Source organism: Ursus arctos, unplaced genomic scaffold (genome assembly GCF_023065955.2).
Source record: "Ursus arctos isolate Adak ecotype North America unplaced genomic scaffold, UrsArc2.0 scaffold_13, whole genome shotgun sequence".
Classification (NCBI taxonomy): domain Eukaryota; kingdom Metazoa; phylum Chordata; class Mammalia; order Carnivora; family Ursidae; genus Ursus; species Ursus arctos.
This window is the reverse complement of record NW_026622797.1, coordinates 36,527,368-36,539,906: the sequence shown is the minus strand read 5'-3', so window position 1 is coordinate 36,539,906 and position 12,539 is coordinate 36,527,368. Positions and strand designations below refer to the sequence as shown.

Sequence of the window (12,539 nt, the reverse complement as noted above, 5' to 3'; positions counted from 1 at the left end):
AATTTGAGGCTGGCAGCCAGGTCCCTAGCCAGTGAGACACTGGCTTGTTTTATAGGATACTATTACGGGTTGAACTGTATCCACAAAAAAGTCATGTTTAAGTCCTAACCTCTAGTACCCATGAATGTGACCTTATTTAGAAATAGAGTCCCTATAGATATAATCAAGATGAGGTCATCAGAGTGGGCCTAATCCAATATGATGGGTGTCCTTACAAGAAGTAGGAGGTAGATGTGTGAAGACATAGAGATGCAGGGAGAATGCCATGTGAACATGAAAACCGAGATTGAAGTTATTTGACTGCAGGCCAACAAAGGCCAAAGACTGATGGCTACCACTGCAAGTTAGGAATGAGCCAGGAAGATTCTACCCAGAATCTCGGAGGGAACATGACCCTGCCAGCACTTTGATTTCAGACCTTAGCCTTAACAATTATGAAAGAATAAATTCCTGTTGCTTTAAGCTGCCTGTTTGTAGTACTTTGTATAGCAGTGCTAGGAAACTAATGCAGTTCTTGTTCAAGTTTAAATGTTTTGTGTATGTACATCTCTGTATGTGGAAAAGCCCTCTCTGAAATAGCTTCAAAGAAGTGGACTAATGCAGAACTACACTTAAAAAAATAATAAAACTCTCTAAGCATTATGCCCTGGAAATCGATTTGGTTCAATGGTAAATCTCATTTTCACAGAATCTTAGCGACTAAAATTTAAGTACACCTTACAAAGCATTTTCATCCACTATCTCACTTAATCTTCACATAAGTTCTGAGAGGTAGGAACAGTGAGAAATGTGATTGATTGTCCCAAAGTTACCAAGTGATGGAGCCGAAATCAAATAATAACATCTCCAGCCCCAAATCCTATGCTCTTGCTTGCATTCCACTCCATTAGTGGCTTTAACAGCTCCTCTCCAGTGAGAACCGATGTAGGAAAGATGCTGGGGTTTGAAGTCAAGAAAGAATTCTTGAGACGTCGTTGGTGCAAAAAGGTGGTTTTATTAAAGCACGGGGACAGGACCCGTGGGCGGAAAGAGCTGCACAGGGGTCATGAGGAGTGGCCCATTATATACTTTCAAGTTGGGAGGGGGTAGAGGTAGCATAAGTCTCCCAGGTATTTTGGAAGCAAGGTTTCCAGGACCGTGAGGGGGCTAGCTACTGTTGGGAAAAGGTCATTTATTACTGTTGAGTAAAAACTCAGTTATGAGACCATTCAGATGGATATTGGTGGGCCATATGCTTGGAGGATGATTGCCAACATTCTTGGAGGGTAGAGATAAAGGAAGTTTCCAAAAGAATTTTTATATGTTAAAGTAGACCTACAGGATTTGGGGGGGTTGGGATGATGTTAAGCTATGATTGCCTTTTGCCCTTAGCAAAGTATTAACCTCGAGGCAGCTGAGTTCCTAGAGGAATATCACTCTGCCTGTTTCAAGGACTTGCCAATGGGCTGTAAGTAGTAAGGAAATTTAGTAATTTCTCTTCTGCCTTTGTTTCCCACATCAAGAATGATTCAGGATAAGCTGGGGCTATGGAGAAGGAAGATGTGTGCACCAAGACTGCTTGCATAGGTACTCAAGAAGCGTGCACTTGAGATACTAGTGCAAGTGCCAGCAAGCCGCTCTATTTCCAGGAAGGAAACGCTAGTGATATAATGTAATGATGTAAATAGTCTAACTTCATCCCAACAAACATTTATATTCCGAGTGTTTGGGAGTAGAAAAAAAAGCCTAGAAGATGACATGGTATCGCATCTCCTCCCTGGCTGTATCCTGAGTCCCAAGAAATAAGCTTTCCTTATAAAGAGGACACTTAGAGCCTTGAAAACCAGAACCAATTCAGCATCTCTTAGACAAACTAGGTCTACTCTTGTCTCAAGCATCATCCTATAATTCTCTGTCTCAATTCTCATTGTGAGATTTTTTATGGTTGGCAAGAAAAATCATGTCTTGGGCAATTGACACAGTTCAGGTCTTGATTTGGAGTTTTTGTTTACTTACTTGTTTTTGAGACACTGGACACCTTGTGTAGATATTTGCAGGGAGACAAATAATTGACCAACAATTAAACTTCTGGAAAATGGATGTGATGTATGGACCCCAAGATGCCATGTATCAGAAATTGGCAAAGAGTATTAGGTCAATTACAGCCATCATGCATCTGGCCTCATGTGGAAGGAGAGGGGGAGGAGGAAGAGGAAGGAAGCCTCTTCACTTTTATAGGTCAATAAAAGACAACAGTTTTCTAATAGCAATCCTGTGGCTCTTTATTTAAGTAGCAGGAAAGTGACATCTGTCTCAGCCAGGAGGAAACTTTTGCATAGCACCCACGAAGTATGGCATTCTAAGAACTCACAATGCTCAGGGTCATTCTCTACTTGTTTTATGTCCTAAAAGTACTAAAAAGTCAAGAATAGTGACTCAAAAGTAAACCTCGGCCTTTCATCTTTCTGATTGGGCTGAAGGCAAGTTCATGACCAACCCCCATCCAGACCATAAACATATGTAATGCTTGGTCTCAGGTCAGATACCAGAAACACAGCCAGTAATGTCAGTCTCCACATCTGAGTTAAAGTCCTTCTCCACTGACTCTGGGTGTGTGGAGGTGTTCAGTGTGCAATCTATAAACAGCTTGAGTTATAGCATTGAATGGACTCCCACATGCTCACACAGCCTCACATAGCCCCTTCATCCACTCACACTCTTAACAAAAGTCAGACCAATTATGTGACCCTATAATCCAGAGGAACATCCTAATTCTTCAGTTATACTGGAATGCCATGCATCCTTCATTATTTTAAATAAAGAAGTCACAAGCTGCATATTGGAGGTCTTTTTTTTCTTTGTAACAGAATTTTCATTTTAGTATTTATAATAGGACTTGAATTTCCCTATAGCTTTTAAAGTAAAAATTGCTGTTCCCCATCCAATATCCCCACATGCTTGCAAATGTTTATACAGATTTTATCCAAAAGTTCCAAAGAACATTGAGAAGAGTTTCCTATGGATAATTGAGATTCAACAGCTAAACCCAACAGGTTTTACGTGGAAAGGTTTTTGTGGCTTCAAGAGTTAAAATACCAGGACCCCCACCTCCACCTCTTTCCATCTGTCCCCACTTTACAGATGAGAAACTCAGAGTCCCTAACCAACCTCAGGGCTGTGAGGAGCTGTCCTGGAACGCCTGCCCACAGCTGACCCAGCCGCACCACACACAGCTTTGGAGTTTTCGCCCTGTGAGTTGCTTTGCCCAGATTTCCAGGAGAAGGGCAAGCCTGCCTGCCTCCCCGCGCTGCCCCAGAGCCATGAGTGACCTCCCAGAAGCATAAAGCAACTTGGCAGGGCAGTTGCTGTGAGGTCCAGGACTCCCCCAGCACTGAAGCGGTTAACTTGTAGGAAGACCCAGAGAAAGAAAAACAGACTAAGAACTGCCTTGTGGGGAGGAGGGCTAGAAAACGAGGCTGTTGCTGTTGTTTTCATTGTGTGCACTCTAATCAGGGAGGGTAAGAACAATGATGCATGTAATGCTGATTTTGGAACGTGTCCATGCAGCTTTTCCCAGGCTAGACAGCCTTGGGAACCCGTGATAGAGTGGCACACCAGGGGCACAGCCTCAATCACCGAGCCCAGGGCAGGGCAGCCTTTTCTGTGGATAAAATATGTGAGGGATGACAAGAATCTTCCCAGCATGGGAAGTGGCAGGAATGACCAAAAAAAAAAAAAAAAAAAAAAAGCCACAGGGGAAACCTGTGAAGGTTTTGCGTCTTGAAGCCAGGCCAGGCCACAGGGATGTGATAATCCAAAGATAGGAGACTTCTCCTTCTGCCCACCCCATTCCATTTTTCTTTTTTGTTTGTTTGTTTCCTTTTTTGCATTCAACTTGCCCTCCCTTTCTTCCCGACTCCCCTCCCCCCAACTCCCTCCACCACACTTTGAAGCCTAGATGAAAGCCCTGTGTTGTGGCTGCTGGCACCAAGCTAGCTAGCGCAGGGGGACGGCTGAAGTGTGCTTTAGTTTAAGATGCTGTACTTTTCTCCCAAGGAAAAGGGGGAAAATCAGCTTGAAACAATACATTGCATTTTGCTGGAGAGCATACTGTATGTATCTAGGACTCCAACATGGTCCTAATTTTTCAAAGCTTTTGTCTTCAAGGATAAGGGAATAGCTGAAATGGGGCATTCTCCCTCACAGTGAATGCATATAACTGCAAGGGCTTTGGAGTGGTATTGTTTAATAAAATAAAACAAGAAAGAGGCAAAAATCAGGCACATGACCTTTTTGGTATTGACACAACTGCACACAGTAACTTTCTCGAGTGTTGACGAAACAGCTCCTTTATGTTGAAAGAGCACATTCAAACTAAACTGTATGAAATAATTTTGAAGACATGACATCCATATATTTACTTAGTTATTAGCTTACCAGATTTAGCAAATAAAGATTCAGGACACCCAGTTAAATCTGAATTTCAGCTAAACAATGATAAATTTTTAGTATAAATATATGCCATGCAGTTTTCGGGATTAAATTTATGCTAAGAAATTACTTGCTGAAATTGGAATTTAACTAGGTGTTCTATATTATCTCTGACAACTGTACTCATCACGACAGTTTTTAAATCAACTCAGCCTCTTAAAATAATGTTAAAATGTTTTTTAAGAGCCCTGTTACAACATGAATTTATTTGAGATTCACGAATTTGAACATAGGAGTATTCAAAATATTGTTGTCACTACAACACAGACTGCCTATAGGAAAGCCTCTCCATGCCCCTACCCACCCATCCCCTAAATACACGCACATACACACAGCACCCCTCTCCCCAACTCTCACCAGACCCCCCCCCCCACATACCCCATAGGGGTTTTAAAAGGATTTTATGTATGTATTTTTCCATCAAAGGAAGGATTGACTAATATGTCACTTAGAGCAATAGGTCAGTATTTATAATCAACTCCTAGCATGGAAAGTGCATATAGCTCCCACTTGACCATTACTTAAAACTGCAGCTGCTTTGTCAAATAGCAATAGCTCATGAGATCTAAATGAGGCATAATTATTTTTGGTTAAAAATTTTTCCTCAATTTATCTACTTAATGCCCTGAAACGTGGTTTTATTATTTTATGTTTATTTAAAAAAAAAAAAACACCCATGTGCTCATAGACATAAAATCAACCCAAAGGAACTACTTGGAAAGCTCCACTGACCTGTCCTGTACACTACGTCTGCAAACACCTCATGTCCACTCTTGTTCATGTGATCTCGTGTTCACTTGAACTTGGACAAAGTTGAAGGCCTGGTATTTTTGCCTCTCAGAGCTGCTATCTCTGAACACGACCTGTGAGGTTGGTGAGCTTCCAATACATCGGGACTGAAGAGGGGGCTAAAGAAAGATTAAGAATGTGTGGAAGACAGTGCTGGAGGAGAAGATTCAGGATGGTTAGAAGTCTCCATGTATGTGAAATTTAAATTGTGCATTTAGGGGCGTCTAGGTGGCTCAGTCGATTGAGTGGCTGACTCTTGATTCTTGATTTTGGCTCAGGGCGTGATCTCAGGGTTCTGGGATCAAGCCCTGGCCCGCCACCCGGGCTCTGTGCTCAGTGGGGAGTCTGCTTGACGATTCTCTTTCTCCCTCTCTCTCTACCTTCCCCCCTCCCCCCTTGCACACATGCGCACTCTCTCTCTCAAATAAATAAACCTTTAAAAATAAATAAATAAATACATAAATCGTGCATTTAAAACTATTGCCTTTAAAGTGAATGTTGAAATTTGCATTTAAAAACCTGTGGCTGGAAGATTGTAGAGTGTCACCTAGAGGTTCACACATCTTTTGATAACCATTTTCCTCCCTACCAAAACTATTTTTTTGATTAGGCAAAAGATTACTTTGTTAGAAAAGTGTTTCCTTTTCGTCAGCTTTTTCAGTGCAAGTTCACTTCTGCTTCCTCTTACATCAGCACCAGAAAACGAATTATTAGAAAATCTCTTGAACACCAGTCCACTTTTCAAGAGAACTAATAAGACGTCAATTTGAGGAGATACTTGAACCTACATAACTTTCACACAAACCTCAATAGTGCTCATGATCTTTCATCATCCAATTTTCCAAACATAGTCAAGGCGATCTCTTTGAGTTCAAAAATGACTCTGTAAGAAGAATGGAAAAAAAAAAAATACAGTTACTCGCCTCCTTACCCCACTATCCATCAGTCAGCTGTGCTCATTCCCACCTCCACCCCTCTGCTTATATAGAACGATAACACGTTTACCAAATAAATCCATGTAAATGTTTAGCTGGTGAAGTAGCATGATGACTAAAGAGTCTGGAGAACTTGATCTAATTTCAGCTCTGATACTAATAACTCTATAAACTTGGACAAGTCTGTTCTCCACTCCCAGCCAAAAGACTGAGAAATAACAAGACACTAAATTTCTTCAAAGAACAAGAATGTAAAACCAGATACTCAAAAATGTCTCTCTCTTTTTTTTTTAAAGATTTATTTATTTTTTAGAGAGAGAGAGGACGAGCAGAGGGAGGGGCAGAAGGAAAGGGAGAGAGAGAATCCCAAGCAGACTCCCTACTGAGTGCAGAGCCCAATGCAGGGCTCAATCTCACAACCCTGAGATCATGACCGGAGCTAAAACTAAAAGTCAGAGGCTTAACCAACTGAGCCACCTAGGTGCCCCTCAAAAATGTCTTCGTATTCTGAAATTCTGATTCTACATAAATTTCCATTAATAAAGCCTACTCTCTCCTCTATGTATCAGAAGTCAGTGAACATGCCAGTTAGTTGCACTTAATTAAACATATTCTTATGGACTTAGTTTAACATTTTTTTTTTATGATAAGGGCTTATTTTTGGAAAACCTACACCCAAACAGGATACACTTTTGAACAGAATCACAAAGAAGCACATGTAGAGGACTGAAATTGTCAACTCTTACATCTATAAATACTCCACTTTGGGAGGGAAATTAGAATTTGTTAATATTGTATTTTGGCCACTGAATTTTCAAATAAGGATAACGCATGCATATAAATGAGTACCTATTTGTTCAGATGATGTGCCCATTTGTGGGCATGAAAATTTGAGGATTTTAGCTGCATTGGAGTACAGGCAGACATCCAGAGAAACCAACTTTTTAAGAGAGCAAATGACACTCTCATTGCTTTCAGGAGACTAACCAAATATAAAAGGACTTGGATCAATTATAGGATTGATATGGCAGATGCTGTTCTTTTAGGAAAAAATGCAAAATATGGAGACTGGGAACCAGGAACCAATCAAGGGAATATCTGAAAAATGAAACAGACATCCAGTTTGCTGATCAGAACCAGGACCCAAAGATTATTGTGAAGAAATCATTGAAATCATCCTTCGGGTCTAGGGAGAATAAAATTGACAACCTGGATAAAGGGATAGAGGAAGAAACTGCATAACAAAAGCATTCTGAGGGAACTGTTAGGACCTGATGGCCTTCCTTGAGACTAGAAGCCTCCAGGGTCAGCTTGCATCTCCCTGCAGCCCTGTGGCAAATGGAATCAGCCAGGTTCCTGCCGGCTCTTCCCCAAATGCCGACTTCAGCTCTCTGGAGGCAGAGTGACATCCACATAGGAATTTACTGCTTCCTCTGTTCCTGTAGATCTGCTCCTTTCCTGACATATCGTTCCAAAGGCCTTTTATTTATTTCTTTCTTTTTTTTTTTTTTTTAAGATTTTATTTGTCAGAGAGAGAAAACAAGCAGGGGGAGTGGCAGACAGAGGGAGAGAGAGAGAAGCAGGCTCCCCACCGAGCAAGGAAAGGGATGCTAGATTCAATCCCAGGACCCTGGGATCATGACCTGAGCCGAAGTCAGATGCTTAACTGCCTGAGCCACCCAGGCGTCCTTCCAAAGGCCTTTTATAATAAGATCACTTAAAACATCACATACCAAGTTATGATGCATGACTTCACCACTGCCAGAACTTCATTGGGATTAAAGCTTTTACCTATTTATGTGTTTTATCTAAATACATGTTTGGGGAAGAAAACCCAAGTTTTTATATAGCACACGCAGTTTATTTTATGCTTCTTTTGTTATTTTGTTCATTATTTTAAGAATTAATCATGTCCTTGAGGCCCCCGTCTGGCTCAGTTGGTGGAGTGTGTGACTCCTCATCTTGGGGTTGTGAGTTCACGCCCTGCACTGGGTGTGGAGATTACTTAAGAAGAAAATCTTTTTCTTTTTTTTTTTAAAGAATCAATCGTGTCCTCTAAAATATAAATATAAATCAGGAACTGGTTCGTAACAGACTCTCTCTCCAACATGAAGTTCCCTACGCTGAAAGCTAAAACTACTTTTCATGCATCCTTCTTTAATTGGGCTGAATTATTATTCAAGTTGGCTTCCTGTTGCCAATCATATCTCAATATTCAGAAAATGTCATCAACATTTCTCCTAAGATGGCTATAAAAAGTCCATTTATGGACCTGCTTTTGCACTGATTTCTGTATTAGAAACTTAGAACTCTGGGGGCGCCTGGGTGGCACAGCGGTTAAGTGTCAGCCTTCGCGGCTCAGGGCGTGATTCCAGCGTTATGGAATCGAGCCCCACATCAGGCTCCTCTGCTAGGAGCCTGTTTCTTCCTCTCCCACTCCCCCTGCCTATGTTCCCTCTCTCGCTGGCTGTCTCTATCCCTGTCAAATAAATAAACAAAATCTTAAAAAAAAAAAAAGAAAGAAAGAAAGGAACTTAGAACTCTGTTTTAAAAGGAATGAACAGTGAACAGCTTGCCCAGGCCCCACCTTAGCTCAGTAGGAGGACAGCAGAAGTGAGTTGGCCCCCCAGAAGTTTACAATACGGAGCTTCACAGCCCCTCTCCTAAAAAGGTTATTGAATACCCTCGGCTACCTGACCCCAAACCAGATGAAAAAATTCCCTTTTTCTCCAAGAACCTGAAAGTCACTGTTCTCACGCAGACTGTCACATGGACATACCAGAGGTTGTACCCCACCCTTCTTCTTCTACTTGCAGGCAAGAATTGGAAGGACTTGGAGATTCTTGGGGCACACAAGCCACCAGCACAGTCCTCTTCCCCCTGTGAGGCTAAGAGGCATAAAGGTGTTGTGTCTAGCTTACGTCCTTCTCAGACTATAATCCCAGGAAAGCAAGAATCTGTTCACTCATTTAACAACTATTTAACAACTATGATATGAGCACAGGTTATGTGCCAGAAACCATGCCAGACAGATCCAACGGTGAGCAAGCAAGTGTGGTCCGTGCCATCAAGTGTGAAGCCCAGTGAGAGAGCTGGCCATTAGTCAACTGACCGTTGAAATAAGTGGACAATGTGAGATGTTATAGAACATCATGGGGATATAAGGATTTCCAAATACATGTCTCACAAGTGTTCTCATATGGTGCATAGCACAGATTTGCAGGGGGCATAACTTAAAGGCATAATGCACACCAATTCGTTGAGAAAAGCTTCCCCAATACTATGCCCTTCTTGAATTTGGTAAAGATAATGTACTCACTATTTGTAAATTTCTATTACATCCAGTAATACAATGTCAATTTCATTTTTTATATGTAAGAGGAATTACATATTACATATAGGAATTTTGTACTGTATTAATTTCTATCTAATCTGACCTTGTCAGCTCCCACAAACATTATAACAGCTTTGTCTGTTCCAGGTTCTGAAATACACTTCACTGGAAGGCTACCTTCAGCTTTAGGAAGGTAACTTTGCCTTCTTTATTTGTAACTGAATGGGATGCCTGAATATAAATCTTCTAAATGGTTATTTTCCAATGCCTGTTCATGAAATAATATACACTTGTGAAATTTATAAACTAGTAGATTTTTTTCAATCAATTTAAAAACTAATTAGAAGGAAAAAAAAAATACTCATTCACTCCAGAAGATAAAAGATCCAAAGTAATTAACTTTGGAAATCCATGTATGTAAATAAACAAAACTTCTCTCTCTTTACCAATTGGAAAAAAAAAATGGTTGATAATAGATGTCAAAATATTTGATTGGTCAAGAGACTGTAGATGCTTCCCATAACTTCAAACTTTCATTTCACATCTTTTAAAAGCTGTAAATGAATTCAGGTACACCATCTTCCCATGCGTGTCATTTATTTTTTCCAAATTCTAGCACAAAGCTTTCACAACTAAAAAAAAAAAAAAAAATATATATATATATATATATATATATATATATATGTATTGCTGCTGTCGGTAATAACAATAACAAACTCTGTCACTTACTGGCTGTGTGATCTTGGGCAGATAACTTATTTTCCTCATCTGTAAAATGAGTAAATTAAGACCTCTCTTAGAAAATTATGCCAAGATTAAAGATAACATACGAAAAGTGTCTGGACTTACAAACACTCTATGGATTGCCAGGGGATGACGCTGATTATTATAAGATCCTGGTTGTTTAATTTAGCATCCAAACAACAGAAAAAAAAACAGAGAATCCCCTATGTAAATCATATCATGAAATAAGAAAGCTTCAACAAAATAATCCCTTTTCATAAAGTGGGTAGAGCTTTCAATCCTGTAGTTAGCAAAGTTAAAAAATTCCTACATGAAGCTACCCCGTTCAGGTAGAATGAAAAGGCTGAGCTCTGGGAATGAGACAAAAGGAAACAGACTGAAAATTGTAACCAGAAAGATCTCTGGATGCAAGACATCAGAGTCAGAGGATAAAACAAAACTGAGGCATCTCCTTGGGCGGTTCAGTAAGTGGAAGTTCTGGGTTTGGTTAGCTGACAGCCCACCAGAAGAGTCAGGAAGAACTAGGGAATCCATCAAGGGTCCCACTGACCCTCTGGCAATTGTCCATTAAGTCTAAAAATGAAATTAAGTTCAAATTAAAAGGACTAGTATTGTATGCCACAATGCTGCATGGGGTATCATTCGATCCAATAGAATAATCTTTTCTCAGAGTTGCTGCTACCAACTTGCACATGAGTCAACCAGAGAAGAGGGCAGAGCTACTACGACAGATTTAATATATTATTCTTATTCACTTTTCAAATGACGTTTATCCCAAAGGACATTGTGCTTTGTAAGATAATTCGGTTTGGGTTGCCAATTGGTCTGAACTTCTTAAAGTTATTTTCAGAAACCATGGCTCTGCCCTTTGGCAATATAACCGACTGACACACTCTGCATTTGGTAAACAGACACTAGTTCCTTTAAAATTGTTTACTTATTCTTAAAATTATCTACAAAGACAGTCCACTGGAAATATTAAACTGGTACTCCAAGCAGATTGCTAATAATTTAGAAGCAAATGCTTCCTGGTTTAACCACTTGGGGGAAACTACCAAATTTTCATTCCCCCCAAAAAATTTTGAAAGTACTTCTGTTGTAAATTGTATAACATATGCTATGCATACAGAACTCTTTAAATAGGATTAGGTCTTAATGTTAAAAAGTATTTGACTCTGTGCAGCATGGTCTCCAAATGTGTGACAGAGACATGTGGACTGGTCCTCACCACCATGAAATGCTTAAGAAGTATCCATCAAGCACTTGAATCTCAACTGGATGGCTTGGATTTACATATTATAATGTGTCTTGTGTTCTCAAGGAACTTCCCTGTTCTGAGGAATTTACAAGTTCACAAGGAGATATATCAAAATTCAGAAGTATATATATTATGTACATGCATATATAATGAATATGTGTGTGTGCCTCAAAGTCAATACTAAGAAAACAAACAACCTAATTTTTTAAATGGGCAAAAGACTGGAATAGACACTTCACCAAAGATTTATAAATAGCAAATAAGCAGAAGAAAAGATGCTTAACATCATTAGTCTTTAAGGAAATGCAAATTAAAACCATTACTGAGGTACTGCTATGCACCTACCAGAAGAGCTAAAATTAGGAGCACCTGGGTGGCTCAGTTGGTTAAGCTTCTGACTCTTGGTTTCAACTAAGCTCATGATCTCAGGGTCATGAGATCAAGCCCCATCTCAGGCTCTCAGCGGGGCGAGTCTGCTTAAGATCCTCTTTCCCTCTCCCTCGGCCCCTTCCCTCATTGCTCATGCACTCTCTCTGTCAAAAAAAATAATAAAGTAATTAAAATAAAATTAAAAGCTAAAATTAGAAAAACTGATTATACCAAGTATTAGTGAGAATGTGGAGAAACTGGAACTCTCATACACGTGTGTCGGTGAGAATGTAAAATGGTACAAGTACTTTGGAAAACAAGGGCTCTTAATAAATCCATGAGACTAAGTTTGGGAGGAATATCGAAGGCGTACAGTTACACGGTTATAGAGCAGTCACAGCCAACTTCTAGGGAGAACCATTCACATTCTAGTCTGTGTTCATGGTTTGCCCCCGGAAATGCAAAACATAACCTGGATGGCCTTATGTGGCAATTCTTACTAAGGAAGTTAATTTTGAGAAGAAGAAAAGCATGTGGCTGGCAGTGGCGGAAGGGGCTGGTGAGGATAATATGTCTGAAAACTGAATTAGAAAGGCCATTCTTGAGGGCAAGAAATCAGTTTTGCCTGCTGACTGCTGTA

At 40.1% G+C, this 12,539-nt stretch overlaps 1 long non-coding RNA gene across 4 annotated transcripts in view; it reads right to left on the bottom strand.

The window, feature by feature from the left end:
- The window catches only part of LOC113259414 (uncharacterized), a 210,091-nt gene that overhangs the window by 78,909 nt on the left and 118,643 nt on the right, over window positions 1-12,539 (bottom strand). For 3 of the 4 annotated variants that reach the window (XR_006410145.3, XR_008958967.1, XR_008958965.1), the window contains exon 5: window positions 6,065-6,142. The exons of the other annotated variant lie outside the window; for it this stretch is intronic. This is a non-coding gene — a long non-coding RNA (uncharacterized LOC113259414). The remainder of the gene's footprint in view (window positions 1-6,064; window positions 6,143-12,539) is intronic. 4 annotated transcript variants of the gene reach the window in all.